This window comes from Haliotis cracherodii, unplaced genomic scaffold (assembly GCF_022045235.1).
Source record: "Haliotis cracherodii isolate W230 unplaced genomic scaffold, xgHalCrac1.p SCAF_4, whole genome shotgun sequence".
In the NCBI taxonomy this organism is placed as follows: Eukaryota; Metazoa; Mollusca; class Gastropoda; order Lepetellida; family Haliotidae; genus Haliotis; species Haliotis cracherodii.
Genome location: NW_027266297.1, coordinates 17,644,331 through 17,665,837, shown reverse-complemented (window position 1 = coordinate 17,665,837; position 21,507 = coordinate 17,644,331). Strand labels below are relative to the sequence as shown.

General features: G+C 40.2%; 16 non-coding genes across 16 annotated transcripts; all 16 read right to left on the bottom strand.

Annotated features, from left to right (window-relative positions):
• Positions 1-9,838: 9,838 nt before the first annotated feature.
• Positions 9,839-9,944, bottom strand: LOC139480624 (U6 spliceosomal RNA). The gene has a single exon (XR_011654458.1). It is a non-coding gene; the product is annotated as a U6 spliceosomal RNA (small nuclear RNA).
• A 579-nt stretch (positions 9,945-10,523) lies between these two features.
• Positions 10,524-10,662, bottom strand: LOC139480669 (U4 spliceosomal RNA). The gene has a single exon (XR_011654497.1). It is a non-coding gene; the product is annotated as a U4 spliceosomal RNA (small nuclear RNA).
• A 654-nt stretch (positions 10,663-11,316) lies between these two features.
• Positions 11,317-11,422, bottom strand: LOC139480639 (U6 spliceosomal RNA). Its single transcript, XR_011654471.1, has one exon. It is a non-coding gene; the product is annotated as a U6 spliceosomal RNA (small nuclear RNA).
• A 579-nt stretch (positions 11,423-12,001) lies between these two features.
• LOC139480674 (U4 spliceosomal RNA) lies at positions 12,002-12,140 on the bottom strand. Its single transcript, XR_011654501.1, has one exon. It is a non-coding gene; the product is annotated as a U4 spliceosomal RNA (small nuclear RNA).
• Positions 12,141-12,799: 659 nt separating this feature from the next.
• LOC139480623 (U6 spliceosomal RNA) lies at positions 12,800-12,905 on the bottom strand. The gene has a single exon (XR_011654457.1). It is a non-coding gene; the product is annotated as a U6 spliceosomal RNA (small nuclear RNA).
• A 579-nt stretch (positions 12,906-13,484) lies between these two features.
• On the bottom strand, positions 13,485-13,623 carry LOC139480673 (U4 spliceosomal RNA). Its single transcript, XR_011654500.1, has one exon. It is a non-coding gene; the product is annotated as a U4 spliceosomal RNA (small nuclear RNA).
• A 659-nt stretch (positions 13,624-14,282) lies between these two features.
• On the bottom strand, positions 14,283-14,388 carry LOC139480638 (U6 spliceosomal RNA). The gene has a single exon (XR_011654470.1). It is a non-coding gene; the product is annotated as a U6 spliceosomal RNA (small nuclear RNA).
• Positions 14,389-14,967: 579 nt separating this feature from the next.
• On the bottom strand, positions 14,968-15,106 carry LOC139480668 (U4 spliceosomal RNA). The gene has a single exon (XR_011654496.1). It is a non-coding gene; the product is annotated as a U4 spliceosomal RNA (small nuclear RNA).
• Positions 15,107-15,765: 659 nt separating this feature from the next.
• On the bottom strand, positions 15,766-15,871 carry LOC139480621 (U6 spliceosomal RNA). The gene has a single exon (XR_011654455.1). It is a non-coding gene; the product is annotated as a U6 spliceosomal RNA (small nuclear RNA).
• Positions 15,872-16,450: 579 nt separating this feature from the next.
• Positions 16,451-16,589, bottom strand: LOC139480667 (U4 spliceosomal RNA). The gene has a single exon (XR_011654495.1). It is a non-coding gene; the product is annotated as a U4 spliceosomal RNA (small nuclear RNA).
• Positions 16,590-17,248: 659 nt separating this feature from the next.
• On the bottom strand, positions 17,249-17,354 carry LOC139480620 (U6 spliceosomal RNA). Its single transcript, XR_011654454.1, has one exon. It is a non-coding gene; the product is annotated as a U6 spliceosomal RNA (small nuclear RNA).
• A 579-nt stretch (positions 17,355-17,933) lies between these two features.
• LOC139480666 (U4 spliceosomal RNA) lies at positions 17,934-18,072 on the bottom strand. Its single transcript, XR_011654494.1, has one exon. It is a non-coding gene; the product is annotated as a U4 spliceosomal RNA (small nuclear RNA).
• A 659-nt stretch (positions 18,073-18,731) lies between these two features.
• On the bottom strand, positions 18,732-18,837 carry LOC139480619 (U6 spliceosomal RNA). The gene has a single exon (XR_011654453.1). It is a non-coding gene; the product is annotated as a U6 spliceosomal RNA (small nuclear RNA).
• Positions 18,838-19,416: 579 nt separating this feature from the next.
• LOC139480675 (U4 spliceosomal RNA) lies at positions 19,417-19,555 on the bottom strand. The gene has a single exon (XR_011654502.1). It is a non-coding gene; the product is annotated as a U4 spliceosomal RNA (small nuclear RNA).
• Positions 19,556-20,195: 640 nt separating this feature from the next.
• LOC139480618 (U6 spliceosomal RNA) lies at positions 20,196-20,301 on the bottom strand. The gene has a single exon (XR_011654452.1). It is a non-coding gene; the product is annotated as a U6 spliceosomal RNA (small nuclear RNA).
• A 579-nt stretch (positions 20,302-20,880) lies between these two features.
• Positions 20,881-21,019, bottom strand: LOC139480664 (U4 spliceosomal RNA). The gene has a single exon (XR_011654493.1). It is a non-coding gene; the product is annotated as a U4 spliceosomal RNA (small nuclear RNA).
• Positions 21,020-21,507: the final 488 nt, after the last annotated feature.

Sequence of the window (21,507 nt, the reverse complement as noted above, 5' to 3'; positions counted from 1 at the left end):
TCGTCACAGGTAATGTTCCTGCCAAATTTAACTCCCAATATTTTGCAAGATTCTGGCCAAGATATCCCAAACGGGTGATCTGCTGAAAACTTCCACTTTCCAAATGTGATTCCCTTCGTTTTATTAACGTTTAGTTTTGCACCAGATGCTTTCCCATACCATACACTCAACTGAAGCAAACGTTTCACACTCTGACCATTCACACAAATTCCAGTACCATCATCTGCATATGCTGAAAACTTAGCTTCTAAACTGGAACCTGGGAGTTTTATATCCGAAATTAAACTATCATTTCGTACTTTTATGGCGAAGGGTTCGAATACCAAAACATATAGCAAAGGAGATAAACTACAACCTTGTCGTACACTCCTGGTTACAGGAAAAGAAGGAGAAAGGTGACCATTTACTAAAACTGAACTTTTAATATCAGTGTACAAAAGTTTAACCCAGCGGATGAATTGAGGACCAAACCCATATTTATGTAAAGCCTTGAACATAAAGTTATGATTAACACGGTCAAAAGCCTTTTCCTGATCTAGACAAATAAAGGATACTGACAACTCTTTTTGTTCAACATAATCAATGATATTGCGTACTAAATGCAAATTATCATGGATAGATCTACCCTTCACAGCACATGTCTGATCCGGGTGCACAATGTCAGAAATAACCAAAGACAATCTATTCTCAAGAACTCGAGAAAGCGCCTTATAATCAACACATAGCAAACTAATAGGTCTCCAATTTTTTAATAAGTGTGGGTGTTTACTATCCTTACATAAAAGGGATATACAGCCATGTTTTTGACTGGCACTCATATGACCCAAGTTAAAAGAGGAATTGTATATATTTGTTAAAATGTCACCAAACAGATCCCAAAATGCTATATAGAATTCTTTAGACAAACCGTCCAAACCTGGAGACTTATTAGAGTCCATACTTTTTAAGGCTGCAAAAACTTCCTCTTTTGTAATCATACCTTCACACATGTCAGACATATTCCCTAAAGATGGCAAATTATCTATAAATTCATCACAGTAGAAATCATCAATGTCCTCTTCAGTGAACAAATTAGCATAGAAGTTTCTACAATGACTAGAAATGTCATTCTGTGAAGTGTAAACATTTTGATCGTCAGTTAGTTTATGGATAACTTTATCACCTGAATGTTTAAACTCAGTTTGCATAAAGAATTTAGAAGGCTTTTCATTATTGTCTAAATACTTTGCACGTGAACGAATAATTGCACCTTGAGCAGTATCAAATATAAAATTGTACAACTGCTTCTTAACAGCAGTAAGTTGATCAGTAAAGCCTCCTGGAGACCTACTCTCAGCTTTTAATAGATCTCTGTATCGGCGCTGAAGTTGAAACTGAACATGTCTCTTGACATTTACTCTTTTAACACAGTAGCGGGAAATAAATACTTTGATTTTACCTTTAAGATCCTCCCACTCAGAATGTGACAGAGTGTCATTTACATCTAAACCAATCCAAAAATTTCGAAAAGACACCTGGAAATCTCTGTCTTCTAAAATAGAGTTGTTAATTTTCCAGTACCCTGGACCAACTGAGATCGAATCTAACATCATAAAATCAAAAGCAAAATAGTCATGGTCCGAAAAGGAACATGGTATTAATCTACAATTATTGACATTATCCAAAACAAAAGAAGATACGTAAAATCTATCAAGTCTACATGAAATATTACCCTGACGCCATGTAGTCACAATACTTCTAGGATACTGAAAGCGAAATGGATCCTTCAAGTGATAATTATTCTGAATGTTCAGAAGAGTTTTAGATCCATCATTTCCTGCAAGAGGATTGCCACCAACTTTGTCTAATGAAATATCCATTACAAAATTGAAATCACCTCCAAGTATTATAAAATGCCGTGTAACTAGATGAACATCTATGGTATTAAGAAACTGTCTTCTATCAGTGGCATCGTTTGGACAATAAACATTAATAAATCGGAACGATTTATCACACATATCAACATCTAGTACTAATAAACGACCATCAAAATCATAATGAAACTTAATAACTTTAAATCTCAGTTTATTAGATAGCAAAATACCCACCCCACAAGAAGCCCCTGTACCGAAACTCCAAAACGCCTTGCACTCCAACTCTCTTTCAACACTCTGACCCTCTTTCACACAAGCAACGTGCGTCTCTTGCAAAAACAAAACATCTGCATTCATAGCCTTCCATTCATGCTTCAACATTCTCCTCCTAACCCCTCCCCTTAAGCCAGAACAATTTAATGTACAAATGGAAATCATTCTAGCATTCTTTCTCTGTGCGTTATCGTTAGATGGTGCCATCATAAACTTCAATCATCGCACAAAATAAAGAAGCATACTCACGTGAAAGAGATAATCCATTACAGTAGATATTCCTTAACGAATATATCCACAGTGAAAAAAGTGAAAAATACACAAGTAATCCAGTGAGTTTTAAATCACTCAAGAGAACGTCAAAGCACACATATATCACTTCCATAAGGAAGAGTCCAGTACGTCTATGTTTAAGTCCACATTCCATTTCATTGTCCATAGGCGTTTTCGTGTCCGTATCTAGTGAAAGCAAATTCACAGAATATCATCCGGTGGATCAGTTCTCTGCTTTTTCATCTGGGTCTCAGAAGCGGATGTTCCCAGCCTAACCACACCCCTTGGCTGCAGAGTAACCAGAGCTGCTGCTACGACACCAGATGGCACACCTGACAAGCCGTGTGTAGAAGGAGGAGTCCTTTTAGGTGAAGCCCTTTTCACTGCTTCTGAATACGTTTCAGTCCTATGATGCACATCTTCATTGCCTTCGACTACACTGAAGGTGTCCTCATGTCCGTCAGACTCCTCACTGCCCAAAACTTGACCAATGCGATCCTCAGAGTTCACAAGTTCTGCCTCTGTTTGACCTTCTGACATATCAGCATCTTGTTCACTCTGGTCATCCATCAAATCCACAGCCTGTCCTTTCTCAATGGCATCTACTTCATCCAGAACTTTGTCGGACACATCAGACAAGGATTTTTCATCATCTGGCTTCCTGGAGGCACCATTTAAAACAATTCCACGTGGAAACAATGATCCAGGTAAGTCATCCTCCTCAGTTGGTGGATTTCTGGATTTCCGTGGATTAGGGCACACTGCTCTCACATGACCTAATCTTCGGCACTTGAAACAGAGTGACATGCGTCCAGGAGCAGTAATTAACATTGTCTCTCCATCTTCAAACCGAACAATATATGGAATCGCATTCCTGCCCTCATCACTCACCTCAAGAGTAACAATGGCCAGACCACTATTACACGTAAGGTCCCCTGAAACAACAGTACTGTCCCAGGCCACATCAAGGACATTTCCAAATTGAGAAAAGTATTTTGCTAAAAAACTTAGCCTCAAGTTCAGGGGGAGCCAGTGGCATCTCAACCTCACTGTTTGTTTCTCATAGGGGGAGGTGGTAATCCGAATCCCCTGGCTTGTCACTAGGGCACCAGCCTTGCACACTTTATCCGCACTGCTCCTGCTTTTGAAAGTAATAAACCACCTGTTACTCTTCTCCTTCTTCCAAATACCACGGACGTCAACAGACCTTATGTGAGGCCTCACCAAAGAAAGGATGGTACTTCTGTCGATGTTCCTGTAATCTGAGGTATCCAGGGCAACGGTACACTTCGCCACATATGGGTCATAGTACTGTGGGTCAATCTTTCCTCCAGGAACAGCGTTGGCCAAAGCCATCACTGGAGGTTGAAGCAGCAACTGGGGGGTGTCCGAAAACAGAAGGCAATGCCTAGCCCGCCCGTAGACCTGAATAAACAAAAACTCAGAAACGCTTTACGTATCAACCATACAGTTCGTATGGACCTCTTTTTTTTTTTTTTTTTTTTATTTCGTATAAAGTTTTGTCTTTAAAGAAGACTACATAATTACACATAGATACACACACATATATATATATATATATACATATTTACATGAAAACTGTACAAATACATGATAAAATCTTATATATACAATTGAAGAGATTTACAATTTACAAAATGTTTCACATTATTTTAACTTTTGACATTGATATAAAACTAGACTTAACTATCAAAATTAAATTGTATCTGATTGCTGGAGGACAGTTTACAAAAAACACCTACATCAACCCAGTATTTCCTAAACACATCAATTGGAAATCGTACCTTATCACATAAAATTCTTAAACGCAGTTTTTCAACAAATCCAGCAAACATACCTGTTGATGATGTTGACTTATGCCAAAATTTAACATTGTATCTAACCTGCCAAATGTGATATTTAGCAAGACACACAAGATACAAAATAACTGACTGCTTATATTTGCAATTAATGCGAGGTAGATTATGAAACCTTATCATATCAAAATCTAAATCAACCGCACCACATGATATATCAAATATCCAATTATGTACAATATCCCACATGTCTTTAACTACTTCACATTGAAAGAACAGGTGCCTTAAAGTCTCTGTTTCAGAACAAAAAGTACATTTTCTATTAAATGTAAATCTACGACAATACCATGTGTAGTTAGTTGAAACTATACAATGCATAATACGCCATGCAAAACTCTTGCACAGAGGATCCAGGAAAGGATTAGACAATGACTGAAAGCTAACTGAAAAGTCAATGTTTGGAAATAAGGTAATGACTTTGGATTTCATCACAACATCATTAATTATTAAGTAATAAAAGTCTTTTGTATGCATAGGAGTATTCCAATCAAAATGTGGATAAAGCGTCATAAAATACCTATAGGATTTCAGACATTTTTCGTAATAGTTGGGAATGACTGGAGAATGTGGAACTAAGTTCGAGGCAAAACTAGGACTGACCTTTCTCAGAGCCATTCCAACCCAGTATAGAGCAAATTTAGCCCACTTGGAATAAGAATGGTTGATGAACGTATGCAAATGAAATAAGTTCAGAGCATGAAGACGTGAAATAAGATGTACAAAATTTACACCACCATTTGAAAGGGTATTATATAATATGTGACGGTTAAGTGGCTCTAATTTATGTGAATCCCAAAAGAAACTGAAAGCCATCCTTTGAATCAACTTACAATAATGACTTGGCATCTGTGTAACTCCTGCTGTATACCAAACCTTGGACATAGCCATACTTTTGATAATGGTGGACTTTCCATATACTGACAACTGTCTATCTTTGAAACCAAAAAATAGTACTCCGTGAACTTTTACCAAAATATCATTCCATATGTCGTCACAGGTAATGTTCCTGCCAAATTTAACTCCCAATATTTTGCAAGATTCTGGCCAAGATATCCCAAACGGGTGATCTGCTGAAAACTTCCACTTTCCAAATGTGATTCCCTTCGTTTTATTAACGTTTAGTTTTGCACCAGATGCTTTCCCATACCATACACTCAACTGAAGCAAACGTTTCACGCTCTGACCATTCACACAAATTCCAGTACCATCATCTGCATATGCTGAAAACTTAGCTTCTAAACTGGAACCTGGGAGTTTTATACCCGAAATTAAACTATCATTTCGTACTTTTATGGCGAAGGGTTCGAATACCAAAACATATTGCAAAGGAGATAAACTACAACCTTGTCGTACACTCCTGGTTACAGGAAAAGAAGGAGAAAGGTGACCATTTACTAAAACTGAACTTTTAATATCAGTGTACAAAAGTTTAACCCAGCGGATGAATTGAGGACCAAACCCATATTTATGTAAAGCCTTGAACATAAAGTTATGATTAACACGGTCAAAAGCCTTTTCCTGATCTAGACAAATAAAGGATACTGACAACTCTTTTTGTTCAACATAATCAATGATATTGCGTACTAAATGCAAATTATCATGGATAGATCTACCCTTCACAGCACATGTCTGATCCGGGTGCACAATGTCAGAAATAACCAAAGACAATCTATTCTCAAGAACTCGAGAAAGCGCCTTATTATCAACACATAGCAAACTAATAGGTCTCCAATTTTTTAATAAGTGTGGGTGTTTACTATCCTTACATAAAAGGGATATACAGCCATGTTTTTGACTGGCACTCATATGACCCAAGTTAAAAGAGGAATTGTATATATTTGTTAAAATGTCACCAAACAGATCCCAAAATGCTATATAGAATTCTTTAGACAAACCGTCCAAACCTGGAGACTTATTAGAGTCCATACTTTTTAAGGCTGCAAAAACTTCCTCTTTTGTAATCATACCTTCACACATGTCAGACATATTCCCTAAAGATGGCAAATTATCTATAAATTCATCACAGTAGAAATCATCAATGTCCTCTTCAGTGAACAAATTAGCATAGAAGTTTCTACAATGACTAGAAATGTCATTCTGTGAAGTGTAAACATTTTGATCGTCAGTTAGTTTATGGATAACTTTATCACCTGAATGTTTAAACTCAGTTTGCATAAAGAATTTAGAAGGCTTTTCATTATTGTCTAAATACTTTGCACGTGAACGAATAATTGCACCTTGAGCAGTATCAAATATAAAATTGTACAACTGCTTCTTAACAGCAGTAAGTTGATCAGTAAAGCCTCCTGGAGACCTACTCTCAGCTTTTAATAGATCTCTGTATCGGCGCTGAAGTTGAAACTGAACATGTCTCTTGACATTTACTCTTTTAACACAGTAGCGGGAAATAAATACTTTGATTTTACCTTTAAGATCCTCCCACTCAGAATGTGACAGAGTGTCATTTACATCTAAACCAATCCAAAAATTTCGAAAAGACACCTGGAAATCTCTGTCTTCTAAAATAGAGTTGTTAATTTTCCAGTACCCTGGACCAACTGAGATCGAATCTAACATCATAAAATCAAAAGCAAAATAGTCATGGTCCGAAAAGGAACATGGTATTAATCTACAATTATTGACATTATCCAAAACAAAAGAAGATACGTAAAATCTATCAAGTCTACATGAAATATTACCCTGACGCCATGTAGTCACAATACTTCTAGGATACTGAAAGCGAAATGGATCCTTCAAGTGATAATTATTCTGAATGTTCAGAAGAGTTTTAGATCCATCATTTCCTGCAAGAGGATTGCCACCAACTTTGTCTAATGAAATATCCATTACAAAATTGAAATCACCTCCAAGTATTATAAAACGCCGTGTAACTAGATGAACATCTATGGTATTAAGAAACTGTCTTCTATCAGTGGCATCGTTTGGACAATAAACATTAATAAATCGGAACGATTTATCACACATATCAACATCTAGTACTAATAAACGACCATCAAAATCAAAATGAAACTTAATAACTTTAAATCTCAGTTTATTAGATAGCAAAATACCCACCCCACAAGAAGCCCCTGTACCGAAACTCCAAAACGCCTTGCACTCCAACTCTCTTTCAACACTCTGACCCTCTTTCACACAAGCAACGTGCGTCTCTTGCAAAAACAAAACATCTGCATTCATAGCCTTCCATTCATGCTTCAACATTCTCCTCCTAACCCCTCCCCTTAAGCCAGAACAATTTAATGTACAAATGGAAATCATTCTAGCATTCTTTCTCTGTGCGTTATCGTTAGATGGTGCCATCATAAACTTCAATCATCGCACAAAATAAAGAAGCATACTCACGTGAAAGAGATAATCCATTACAGTAGATATTCCTTAACGAATATATCCACAGTGAAAAAAGTGAAAAATACACAAGTAATCCAGTGAGTTTTAAATCACTCAAAAGAACGTCAAAGCACACATATATCACTTCCATAAGGAAGAGTCCAGTACGTCTATGTTTAAGTCCACATTCCATTTCATTGTCCATAGGCGTTTTCGTGTCCGTATCTAGTGAAAGCAAATTCACAGAATATCATCCGGTGGATCAGTTCTCTGCTTTTTCATCTGGGTCTCAGAAGCGGATGTTCCCAGCCTAACCACACCCCTTGGCTGCAGAGTAACCAGAGCTGCTGCTACGACACCAGATGGCACACCTGACAAGCCGTGTGTAGAAGGAGGAGTCCTTTTAGGTGAAGCCCTTTTCACTGCTTCTGAATACGTTTCAGTCCTATGATGCACATCTTCATTGCCTTCGACTACACTGAAGGTGTCCTCATGTCCGTCAGACTCCTCACTGCCCAAAACTTGACCAATGCGATCCTCAGAGTTCACAAGTTCTGCCTCTGTTTGACCTTCTGACATATCAGCATCTTGTTCACTCTGGTCATCCATCAAATCCACAGCCTGTCCTTTCTCAATGGCATCTACTTCATCCAGAACTTTGTCGGACACATCAGACAAGGATTTTTCATCATCTGGCTTCCTGGAGGCACCATTTAAAACAATTCCACGTGGAAACAATGATCCAGGTAAGTCATCCTCCTCAGTTGGTGGATTTCTGGATTTCCGTGGATTAGGGCACACTGCTCTCACATGACCTAATCTTCGGCACTTGAAACAGAGTGACATGCGTCCAGGAGCAGTAATTAACATTGTCTCTCCATCTTCGAACCGAACAATATATGGAATCGCATTCCTGCCCTCATCACTCACCTCAAGAGTAACAATGGCCAGACCACTATTACACGTAAGGTCCCCTGAAACAACAGTACTGTCCCAGGCCACATCAAGGACATTTCCAAATTGAGAAAAGTATTTTGCTAAAAAACTTAGCCTCAAGTTCAGGGGGAGCCAGTGGCATCTCAACCTCACTGTTTGTTTCTCATAGGGGGAGGTGGTAATCCGAATCCCCTGGCTTGTCACTAGGGCACCAGCCTTGCACACTTTATCCGCACTGCTCCTGCTTTTGAAAGTAATAAACCACCTGTTACTCTTCTCCTTCTTCCAAATACCACGGACGTCAACAGACCTTATGTGAGGCCTCACCAAAGAAAGGATGGTACTTCTGTCGATGTTCCTGTAATCTGAGGTATCCAGGGCAACGGTACACTTCGCCACATATGGGTCATAGTACTGTGGGTCAATCTTTCCTCCAGGAACAGCGTTGGCCAAAGCCATCACTGGAGGTTGAAGCAGCAACTGGGGGGTGTCCGAAAACAGAAGGCAATGCCTAGCCCGCCCGTAGACCTGAATAAACAAAAACTCAAAAACGCTTTACGTATCAACCATACACTTCGTATGGACCTCATTGGCTATGGTACCGCCACTGCGCAAAGCTAATGTTATAACATGTTCATAAGAAGCTTGTTGTTTCAAGGACCTACCAATGCCTAGTCGGAACTAATTTGCATACTTCAACAAAAAGAAAGCCGGCTTAATTAGCCACAAGCCCTGACACTGACTGGCAGTAGTCACCCATTCAAGTGCGACCCTAGTAACCATCTGGGGATAAGTAAAGTTTGGGCAGACACCTTGAGTCTCAATTGAAATATGTTAAATTCATTTAACACAGGCGGCAATGATGAGTGAAGTGAGGGCTTAAGCCGTCGTAGGATATACGTTCTTGTTAAGAGCAAGGTGACATGCGCGACAGCAGTGCTCGGCGGCAATAATCATCCATTCAAACCTAATTAAGTGGAGGCTGCGATAATCTGAGATTTCATACAAATCCTAAACAATGATGTAAGTTTTTAAACAAATGCTATACAGACGGTTTATCCCTGGGTGCCTTTCCACGCCATGCCACCGTGGGCATGTACAAAGCTCGTCAGGTGAAAGAAAGAGAGAAAATAGAAGTTGGATAATGCAGTCTGTTCATTTGACTTATAAACGTTCATATAACTCTGAATTAAAGTGCTAACATCAACTTGGCCTCATATTGCCACCTGAATGATGGATGCAGCTTGTTGTGTCAATAATGGGTGGAATGTAAAGATTAAAAATATGGAACGCTTCACGAATTTGCGTGTCATCCTTGCGCAGGGGCCATGCTAATCTTCTCTGTATCGTTCCAATTTTAGTATATGTACTGCGTTAGCAATACACTACAGTCTTGTGATTACGTCGTTTTATAGGGAGGAGATTTGGCTGGCTTTCCAAACACATGAACTATATATGCATGTTACCGTTCAGTGTAGCAACTTAATTCATGCACAACGATCCAACTAATTTCGGTTCTATGCGTACATTTTAGTGGTTTCTGGTTCTATTGTGGTAACACTCTCAAAAGCTTTAGGTATATTATAAAGTCGTTTTAGACGTGTTTGGTATCATTAATAATCGACGGTGGCGCAGAATGCGCGGAATTACATACCATCCGTCTGCAGCAAAAGCATATGATATGTAGAACGTTTACCAGACGACATATACGCGCTACCTAGCGTAAAACCGTCCAAGGGCAATTAACTCTAACTGTCATACTTTCCAATCGTTCGCATGTGCATAGCTGTGTATCAATAACATGGAGGAATAGTTTTTGTTTTTGTTCAATACACAGCCAGTCGTAACAAGAGGAAACAAGAATGACAAGATCATAATGTTCGGGTTGTGTGTGTGAAGCGAATAAGTAAAAAAACCCACTGTTTTCCTCAATTGAAGTTCTATTTTTATATTAGTTATGAGGCCCCCGTAGGAGCTAACAAAAATTGCGCATGCCGCCCAGTGAAGGGCGTCAGCGCGGGGTATTGGGATTAGTTTTCAACTAGCAATAACCACGCCTCGGATGGACCTCATTGGCTATGGTACCGCCACTGCGCAAAGCTAATGTTATAACATGTTCATAAGAAGCTTGTTGTTTCAAGGACCTACCAATGCCTAGTCGGAACTAATTTGCATACTTCAACAAAAAGAAAGCCGGCTTAATTAGCCACAAGCCCTGACACTGACTGGCAGTAGTCACCCATTCAAGTGCGACCCTAGTAACCATCTGGGGATAAGTAAAGTTTGGGCAGACACCTTGAGTCTCAATTGAAATATGTTAAATTCATTTAACACAGGCGGCAATGATGAGTGAAGTGAGGGCTTAAGCCGTCGTAGGATATACGTTCTTGTTAAGAGCAAGGTGACATGCGCGACAGCAGTGCTCGGCGGCAATAATCATCCATTCAAACCTAATTAAGTGGAGGCTGCGATAATCTGAGATTTCATACAAATCCTAAACAATGATGTAAGTTTTTAAACAAATGCTATACAGACGGTTTATCCCCGGGTGCCTTTCCACGCCATGCCACCGTGGGCATGTACAAAGCTCGTCAGGTGAAAGAAAGAGAGAAAATAGAAGTTGGATAATGCAGTCATTTGACTTATAAACGTTCATATAACTCTGAATTAAAGTGCTAACATCAACTTGGCCTCATATTGCCACCTGAATGATGGATGCAGCTTGTTGTGTCAATAATGGGTGGAATGTAAAGATTACAAATATGGAACGCTTCACGAATTTGCGTGTCATCCTTGCGCAGGGGCCATGCTAATCTTCTCTGTATCGTTCCAATTTTAGTATATGTACTGCGTTAGCAATACACTACAGTCTTGTGATTACGTCCTTTTATAGGGAGGAGATTTGGCTGGCTTTCCAAACACATGAACTATATATGCATGTTACCGTTCAGTGTAGCAACTTAATTCATGCACAACGATCCAACTAATTTCGGTTCTATGCGTACATTTTAGTGGTTTCTGGTTCTATTGTGGTAACACTCTCAAAAGCTTTAGGTATATTATAAAGTCGTTTTAGACGTGTTTGGTATCATTAATAATCGACGGTGGCGCAGAATGCGCGGAATTACATACCATCCGTCTGCAGCAAAAGCATATGATATGTAGAACGTTTACCAGACGACATATACGCGCTACCTAGCGTAAAACCGTCCAAGGGCAATTAACTCTAACTGTCATACTTTCCAATCGTTCGCATGTGCATAGCTGTGTATCAATAACATAGAGGAATAGTTTTTGTTTTTGTTCAATACACAGCCAGTCGTAACAAGAGGAAACAAGAATGACAAGATCATAATGTTCGGGTTGTGTGTGTGAAGCGAATAAGTAAAAAAACCCACTGTTTTCCTCAATTGAAGTTCTATTTTTATATTAGTTATGAGGCCCCCGTAGGAGCTAACAAAAATTGCGCATGCCGCCCAGTGAAGGGCGTCAGCGCGGGGTATTGGGATTAGTTTTCAACTAGCAATAACCACGCCTCGGATGGACCTCATTGGCTATGGTACCGCCACTGCGCAAAGCCAATGTTATAACATGTTCATAAGAAGCTTGTTGTTTCAAGGACCTACCAATGCCTAGTCGGAACTAATTTGCATACTTCAACAAAAAGAAAGCCGGCTTAATTAGCCACAAGCCCTGACACTGACTGGCAGTAGTCACCCATTCAAGTGCGACCCTAGTAACCATCTGGGGATAAGTAAAGTTTGGGCAGACACCTTGAGTCTCAATTGAAATATGTTAAATTCATTTAACACAGGCGGCAATGATGAGTGAAGTGAGGGCTTAAGCCGTCGTAGGATATACGTTCTTGTTAAGAGCAAGGTGACATGCGCGACAGCAGTGCTCGGCGGCAATAATCATCCATTCAAACCTAATTAAGTGGAGGCTGCGATAATCTGAGATTTCATACAAATCCTAAACAATGATGTAAGTTTTTAAACAAATGCTATACAGACGGTTTATCCCCGGGTGCCTTTCCACGCCATGCCACCGTGGGCATGTACAAAGCTCGTCAGGTGAAAGAAAGAGAGAAAATAGAAGTTGGATAATGCAGTCTGTTCATTTGACTTATAAACGTTCATATAACTCTGAATTAAAGTGCTAACATCAACTTGGCCTCATATTGCCACCTGAATGATGGATGCAGCTTGTTGTGTCAATAATGGGTGGAATGTAAAGATTAAAAATATGGAACGCTTCACGAATTTGCGTGTCATCCTTGCGCAGGGGCCATGCTAATCTTCTCTGTATCGTTCCAATTTTAGTATATGTACTGCGTTAGCAATACACTACAGCCTTGTGATTACGTCGTTTTATAGGGAGGAGATTTGGCTGGCTTTCCAAACACATGAACTATATATGCATGTTACCGTTCAGTGTAGCAACTTAATTCATGCACAACGATCCAACTAATTTCGGTTCTATGCGTACATTTTAGTGGTTTCTGGTTCTATTGTGGTAACACTCTCAAAAGCTTTAGGTATATTATAAAGTCGTTTTAGACGTGTTTGGTATCATTAATAATCGACGGTGGCGCAGAATGCGCGGAATTACATACCATCCGTCTGCAGCAAAAGCATATGATATGTAGAACGTTTACCGGACGACATATACGTGCTACCTAGCGTAAAACCGTCCAAGGGCAATTAACTCTAACTGTCATACTTTCCAATCGTTCGCATGTGCATAGCTGTGTATCAATAACATGGAGGAATAGTTTTTGTTTTTGTTCAATACACAGCCAGTCGTAACAAGAGGAAACAAGAATGACAAGATCATAATGTTCGGGTTGTGTGTGTGAAGCGAATAAGTAAAAAAACCCACTGTTTTCCTCAATTGAAGTTCTATTTTTATATTACTTATGAGGCCCCCGTAGGAGCTAACAAAAATTGCGCATGCCGCCCAGTGAAGGGCGTCAGCGCGGGGTATTGGGATTAGTTTTCAACTAGCAATAACCACGCCTCGGATGGACCTCATTGGCTATGGTACCGCCACTGCGCAAAGCCAATGTTATAACATGTTCATAATAAGCTTCTTGTTTCAAGGACCTACCAATGCCTAGTCGGAACTAATTTGCATACTTCAACAAAAAGAAAGCCGGCTTAATTAGCCACAAGCCCTGACACTGACTGGCAGTAGTCACCCATTCAAGTGCGACCCTAGTAACCATCTGGGGATAAGTAAAGTTTGGGCAGACACCTTGAGTCTCAATTGAAATATGTTAAATTCATTTAACACAGGCGGCAATGATGAGTGAAGTGAGGGCTTAAGCCGTCGTAGGATATACGTTCTTGTTAAGAGCAAGGTGACATGCGCGACAGCAGTGCTCGGCGGCAATAATCATCCATTCAAACCTAATTAAGTGGAGGCTGCGATAATCTGAGATTTCATACAAATCCTAAACAATGATGTAAGTTTTTAAACAAATGCTATACAGACGGTTTATCCCCGGGTGCCTTTCCACGCCATGCCACCGTGGGCATGTACAAAGCTCGTCAGGTGAAAGAAAGAGAGAAAATAGAAGTTGGATAATGCAGTCTGTTCATTTGACTTATAAACGTTCATATAACTCTGAATTAAAGTGCAAACATCAACTTGGCCTCATATTGCCACCTGAATGATGGATGCAGCTTGTTGTGTCAATAATGGGTGGAATGTAAAGATTAAAAATATGGAACGCTTCACGAATTTGCGTGTCATCCTTGCGCAGGGGCCATGCTAATCTTCTCTGTATCGTTCCAATGTTAGTATATGTACTGCGTTAGCAATACACTACAGTCTTGTGATTACGTCCTTTTATAGGGAGGAGATTTGGCTGGCTTTCCAAACACATGAACTATATATGCATGTTACCGTTCAGTGTAGCAACTTAATTCATGCACAACGATCCAACTAATTTCGGTTCTATGCGTACATATTAGTGGTTTCTGGTTCTATTGTGGTAACACTCTCAAAAGCTTTAGGTATATTATAAAGTCGTTTTAGACGTGTTTGGTATCATTAATAATCGACGGTGGCGCAGAATGCGCGGAATTACATACCATCCGTCTGCAGCAAAAGCATATGATATGTAGAACGTTTACCAGACGACATATACGCGCTACCTAGCGTAAAACCGTCCAAGGGCAATTAACTCTAACTGTCATACTTTCCAATCGTTCGCATGTGCATAGCTGTGTATCAATAACATGGAGGAATAGTTTTTGTTTTTGTTCAATACACAGCCAGTCGTAACAAGAGGAAACAAGAATGACAAGATCATAATGTTCGGGTTGTGTGTGTGAAGCGAATAAGTAAAAAAACCCACTGTTTTCCTCAATTGAAGTTCTATTTTTATATTAGTTATTAGGCCCCCGTAGGAGCTAACAAAAATTGCGCATGCCGCCCAGTGAAGGGCGTCAGCGCGGGGTATTGGGATTAGTTTTCAACTAGCAATAACCACGCCTCGGATGGACCTCATTGGCTATGGTACCGCCACTGCGCAAAGCTAATGTTATAACATGTTCATAAGAAGCTTGTTGTTTCAAGGACCTACCAATGCCTAGTCGGAACTAATTTGCATACTTCAACAAAAAGAAAGCCGGCTTAATTAGCCACAAGCCCTGACACTGACTGGCAGTAGTCACCCATTCAAGTGCGACCCTAGTAACCATCTGGGGATAAGTAAAGTTTGGGCAGACACCTTGAGTCTCAATTGAAATATGTTAAATTCATTTAACACAGGCGGCAATGATGAGTGAAGTGAGGGCTTAAGCCGTCGTAGGATATACGTTCTTGTTAAGAGCAAGGTGACATGCGCGACAGCAGTGCTCGGCGGCAATAATCATCCATTCAAACCTAATTAAGTGGAGGCTGCGATAATCTGAGATTTCATACAAATCCTAAACAATGATGTAAGTTTTTAAACAAATGCTATACAGACGGTTTATCCCTGGGTGCCTTTCCACGCCATGCCACCGTGGGCATGTACAAAGCTCGTCAGGTGAAAGAAAGAGAGAAAATAGAAGTTGGATAATGCAGTCTGTTCATTTGACTTATAAACGTTCATATAACTCTGAATTAAAGTGCAAACATCAACTTGGCCTCATATTGCCACCTGAATGATGGATGCAGCTTGTTGTGTCAATAATGGGTGGAATGTAAAGATTAAAAATATGGAACGCTTCACGAATTTGCGTGTCATCCTTGCGCAGGGGCCATGCTAATCTTCTCTGTATCGTTCCAATTTTAGTATATGTACTGCGTTAGCAATACACTACAGTCTTGTGATTACGTCCTTTTATAGGGAGGAGATTTGGCTGGCTTTCCAAACACATGAACTATATATGCATGTTACCGTTCAGTGTAGCAACTTAATTCATGCACAACGATCCAACTAATTTCGGTTCTATGCGTACATTTTAGTGGTTTCTGGTTCTATTGTGGTAACACTCTCAAAAGCTTTAGGTATATTATAAAGTCGTTTTAGACGTGTTTGGTATCATTAATAATCGACGGTGGCGCAGAATGCGCGGAATTACATACCATCCGTCTGCAGCAAAAGCATATGATATGTAGAACGTTTACCAGACGACATATACGCGCTACCTAGCGTAAAACCGTCCAAGGGCAATTAACTCTAACTGTCATACTTTCCAATCGTTCGCATGTGCATAGCTGTGTATCAATAACATGGAGGAATAGTTTTTGTTTTTGTTCAATACACAGCCAGTCGTAACAAGAGGAAACAAGAATGACAAGATCATAATGTTCGGGTTGTGTGTGTGAAGCGAATAAGTAAAAAAACCCACTGTTTTCCTCAATTGAAGTTCTATTTTTATATTAGTTATTAGGCCCCCGTAGGAGCTAACAAAAATTGCGCATGCCGCCCAGTGAAGGGCGTCAGCGCGGGGTATTGGGATTAGTTTTCAACTAGCAATAACCACGCCTCGGATGGACCTCATTGGCTATGGTACCGCCACTGCGCAAAGCTAATGTTATAACATGTTCATAAGAAGCTTGTTGTTTCAAGGACCTACCAATGCCTAGTCGGAACTAATTTGCATACTTCAACAAAAAGAAAGCCGGCTTAATTAGCCACAAGCCCTGACACTGACTGGCAGTAGTCACCCATTCAAGTGCGACCCTAGTAACCATCTGGGGATAAGTAAAGTTTGGGCAGACACCTTGAGTCTCAATTGAAATATGTTAAATTCATTTAACACAGGCGGCAATGATGAGTGAAGTGAGGGCTTAAGCCGTCGTAGGATATACGTTCTTGTTAAGAGCAAGGTGACATGCGCGACAGCAGTGCTCGGCGGCAATAATCATCCATTCAAACCTAATTAAGTGGAGGCTGCGATAATCTGAGATTTCATACAAATCCTAAACAATGATGTAAGTTTTTAAACAAATGCTATACAGACGGTTTATCCCTGGGTGCCTTTCCACGCCATGCCACCGTGGGCATGTACAAAGCTCGTCAGGTGAAAGAAAGAGAGAAAATAGAAGTTGGATAATGCAGTCTGTTCATTTGACTTATAAACGTTCATATAACTCTGAATTAAAGTGCAAACATCAACTTGGCCTCATATTGCCACCTGAATGATGGATGCAGCTTGTTGTGTCAATAATGGGTGGAATGTAAAGATTAAAAATATGGAACGCTTCACGAATTTGCGTGTCATCCTTGCGCAGGGGCCATGCTAATCTTCTCTGTATCGTTCCAATTTTAGTATATGTACTGCGTTAGCAATACACTACAGTCTTGTGATTACGTCCTTTTATAGGGAGGAGATTTGGCTGGCTTTCCAAACACATGAACTATATATGCATGTTACCGTTCAGTGTAGCAACTTAATTCATGCACAACGATCCAACTAATTTCGGTTCTATGCGTACATTTTAGTGGTTTCTGGTTCTATTGTGGTAACACTCTCAAAAGCTTTAGGTATATTATAAAGTCGTTTTAGACGTGTTTGGTATCATTAATAATCGACGGTGGCGCAGAATGCGCGGAATTACATACCATCCGTCTGCAGCAAAAGCATATGATATGTAGAACGTTTACCAGACGACATATACGCGCTACCTAGCGTAAAACCGTCCAAGGGCAATTAACTCTAACTGTCATACTTTCCAATCGTTCGCATGTGCATAGCTGTGTATCAATAACATGGAGGAATAGTTTTTGTTTTTGTTCAATACACAGCCAGTCGTAACAAGAGGAAACAAGAATGACAAGATCATAATGTTCGGGTTGTGTGTGTGAAGCGAATAAGTAAAAAAACCCACTGTTTTCCTCAATTGAAGTTCTATTTTTATATTAGTTATTAGGCCCCCGTAGGAGCTAACAAAAATTGCGCATGCCGCCCAGTGAAGGGCGTCAGCGCGGGGTATTGGGATTAGTTTTCAACTAGCAATAACCACGCCTCGGATGGACCTCATTGGCTATGGTACCGCCACTGCGCAAAGCTAATGTTATAACATGTTCATAAGAAGCTTGTTGTTTCAAGGACCTACCAATGCCTAGTCGGAACTAATTTGCATACTTCAACAAAAAGAAAGCCGGCTTAATTAGCCACAAGCCCTGACACTGACTGGCAGTAGTCACCCATTCAAGTGCGACCCTAGTAACCATCTGGGGATAAGTAAAGTTTGGGCAGACACCTTGAGTCTCAATTGAAATATGTTAAATTCATTTAACACAGGCGGCAATGATGAGTGAAGTGAGGGCTTAAGCCGTCGTAGGATATACGTTCTTGTTAAGAGCAAGGTGACATGCGCGACAGCAGTGCTCGGCGGCAATAATCATCCATTCAAACCTAATTAAGTGGAGGCTGCGATAATCTGAGATTTCATACAAATCCTAAACAATGATGTAAGTTTTTAAACAAATGCTATACAGACGGTTTATCCCTGGGTGCCTTTCCACGCCATGCCACCGTGGGCATGTACAAAGCTCGTCAGGTGAAAGAAAGAGAGAAAATAGAAGTTGGATAATGCAGTCTGTTCATTTGACTTATAAACGTTCATATAACTCTGAATTAAAGTGCTAACATCAACTTGGCCTCATATTGCCACCTGAATGATGGATGCAGCTTGTTGTGTCAATAATGGGTGGAATGTAAAGATTAAAAATATGGAACGCTTCACGAATTTGCGTGTCATCCTTGCGCAGGGGCCATGCTAATCTTCTCTGTATCGTTCCAATTTTAGTATATGTACTGCGTTAGCAATACACTACAGTCTTGTGATTACGTCCTTTTATAGGGAGGAGATTTGGCTGGCTTTCCAAACACATGAACTATATATGCATGTTACCGTTCAGTGTAGCAACTTAATTCATGCACAAAGATCCAACTAATTTCGGTTCTATGCGTACATTTTAGTGGTTTCTGGTTCTATTGTGGTAACACTCTCAAAAGCTTTAGGTATATTATAAAGTCGTTTTAGACGTGTTTGGTATCATTAATAATCGACGGTGGCGCAGAATGCGCGGAATTACATACCATCCGTCTGCAGCAAAAGCATATGATATGTAGAACGTTTACCAGACGACATATACGCGCTACCTAGCGTAAAACCGTCCAAGGGCAATTAACTCTAACTGTCATACTTTCCAATCGTTCGCATGTGCATAGCTGTGTATCAATAACATGGAGGAATAGTTTTTGTTTTTGTTCAATACACAGCCAGTCGTAACAAGAGGAAACAAGAATGACAAGATCATAATGTTCGGGTTGTGTGTGTGAAGCGAATAAGTAAAAAAACCCACTGTTTTCCTCAATTGAAGTTCTATTTTTATATTAGTTATTAGGCCCCCGTAGGAGCTAACAAAAATTGCGCATGCCGCCCAGTGAAGGGCGTCAGCGCGGGGTATTGGGATTAGTTTTCAACTAGCAATAACCACGCCTCGGATGGACCTCATTAGCTATGGTACCGCCACTGCGCAAAGCTAATGTTATAACATGTTCATAAGAAGCTTGTTGTTTCAAGGACCTACCAATGCCTAGTCGGAACTAATTTGCATACTTCAACAAAAAGAAAGCCGGCTTAATTAGCCATAAGCCCTGACACTGACTGGCAGTAGTCACCCATTCAAGTGCGACCCTAGTAACCATCTGGGGATAAGTAAAGTTTGGGCAGACACCTTGAGTCTCAATTGAAATATGTTAAATTCATTTAACACAGGCGGCAATGATGAGTGAAGTGAGGGCTTAAGCCGTCGTAGGATATACGTTCTTGTTAAGAGCAAGGTGACATGCGCGACAGCAGTGCTCGGCGGCAATAATCATCCATTCAAACCTAATTAAGTGGAGGCTGCGATAATCTGAGATTTCATACAAATCCTAAACAATGATGTAAGTTTTTAAACAAATGCTATACAGACGGTTTATCCCTGGGTGCCTTTCCACGCCATGCCACCGTGGGCATGTACAAAGCTCGTCAGGTGAAAGAAAGAGAGAAAATAGAAGTTGGATAATGCAGTCTGTTCATATAACTCTGAATTAAAGTGCTAACATCAACTTGGCCTCATATTGCCACCTGAATGATGGATGCAGCTTGTTGTGTCAATAATGGGTGGAATGTAAAGATTAAAAATATGGAACGCTTCACGAATTTGCGTGTCATCCTTGCGCAGGGGCCATGCTAATCTTCTCTGTATCGTTCCAATTTTAGTATATGTACTGCGTTAGCAATACACTACAGTCTTGTGATTACGTCCTTTTATAGGGAGGAGATTTGGCTGGCTTTCCAAACACATGAACTATATATGCATGTTACCGTTCAGTGTAGCAACTTAATTCATGCACAACGATCCAACTAATTTCGGTTCTATGCGTACATTTTAGTGGTTTCTGGTTCTATTGTGGTAACACTCTCAAAAGCTTTAGGTATATTATAAAGTCGTTTTAGACGTGTTTGGTATCATTAATAATCGACGGTGGCGCAGAATGCGCGGAATTACATACCATCCGTCTGCAGCAAAAGCATATGATATGTAGAACGTTTACCAGACGACATATACGCGCTACCTAGCGTAAAACCGTCCAAGGGCAATTAACTCTAACTGTCATACTTTCCAATCGTTCGCATGTGCATAGCTGTGTATCAATAACATGGAGGAATAGTTTTTGTTTTTGTTCAATACACAGCCAGTCGTAACAAGAGGAAACAAGAATGACAAGATCATAATGTTCGGGTTGTGTGTGTGAAGCGAATAAGTAAAAAAAACCACTGTTTTCCTCAATTGAAGTTCTATTTTTATATTAGTTATGAGGCCCCCGTAGGAGCTAACAAAAATTGCGCATGCCGCCCAGTGAAGGGCGTCAGCGCGGGGTATTGGGATTAGTTTTCAACTAGCAATAACCACGCCTCGGATGGACCTCATTGGCTATGGTACCGCCACTGCGCAAAGCTAATGTTATAACATGTTCATAAGAAGCTTGTTGTTTCAAGGACCTACCAATGCCTAGTCGGAACTAATTTGCATACTTCAACAAAAAGAAAGCCGGCTTAATTAGCCACAAGCCCTGACACTGACTGGCAGTAGTCACCCATTCAAGTGCGACCCTAGTAACCATCTGGGGATAAGTAAAGTTTGGGCAGACACCTTGAGTCTCAATTGAAATATGTTAAATTCATTTAACACAGGCGGCAATGATGAGTGAAGTGAGGGCTTAAGCCGTCGTAGGATATACGTTCTTGTTAAGAGCAAGGTGACATGCGCGACAGCAGTGCTCGGCGGCAATAATCATCCATTCAAACCTAATTAAGTGGAGGCTGCGATAATCTGAGATTTCATACAAATCCTAAACAATGATGTAAGTTTTTAAACAAATGCTATACAGACGGTTTATCCCTGGGTGCCTTTCCACGCCATGCCACCGTGGGCATGTACAAAGCTC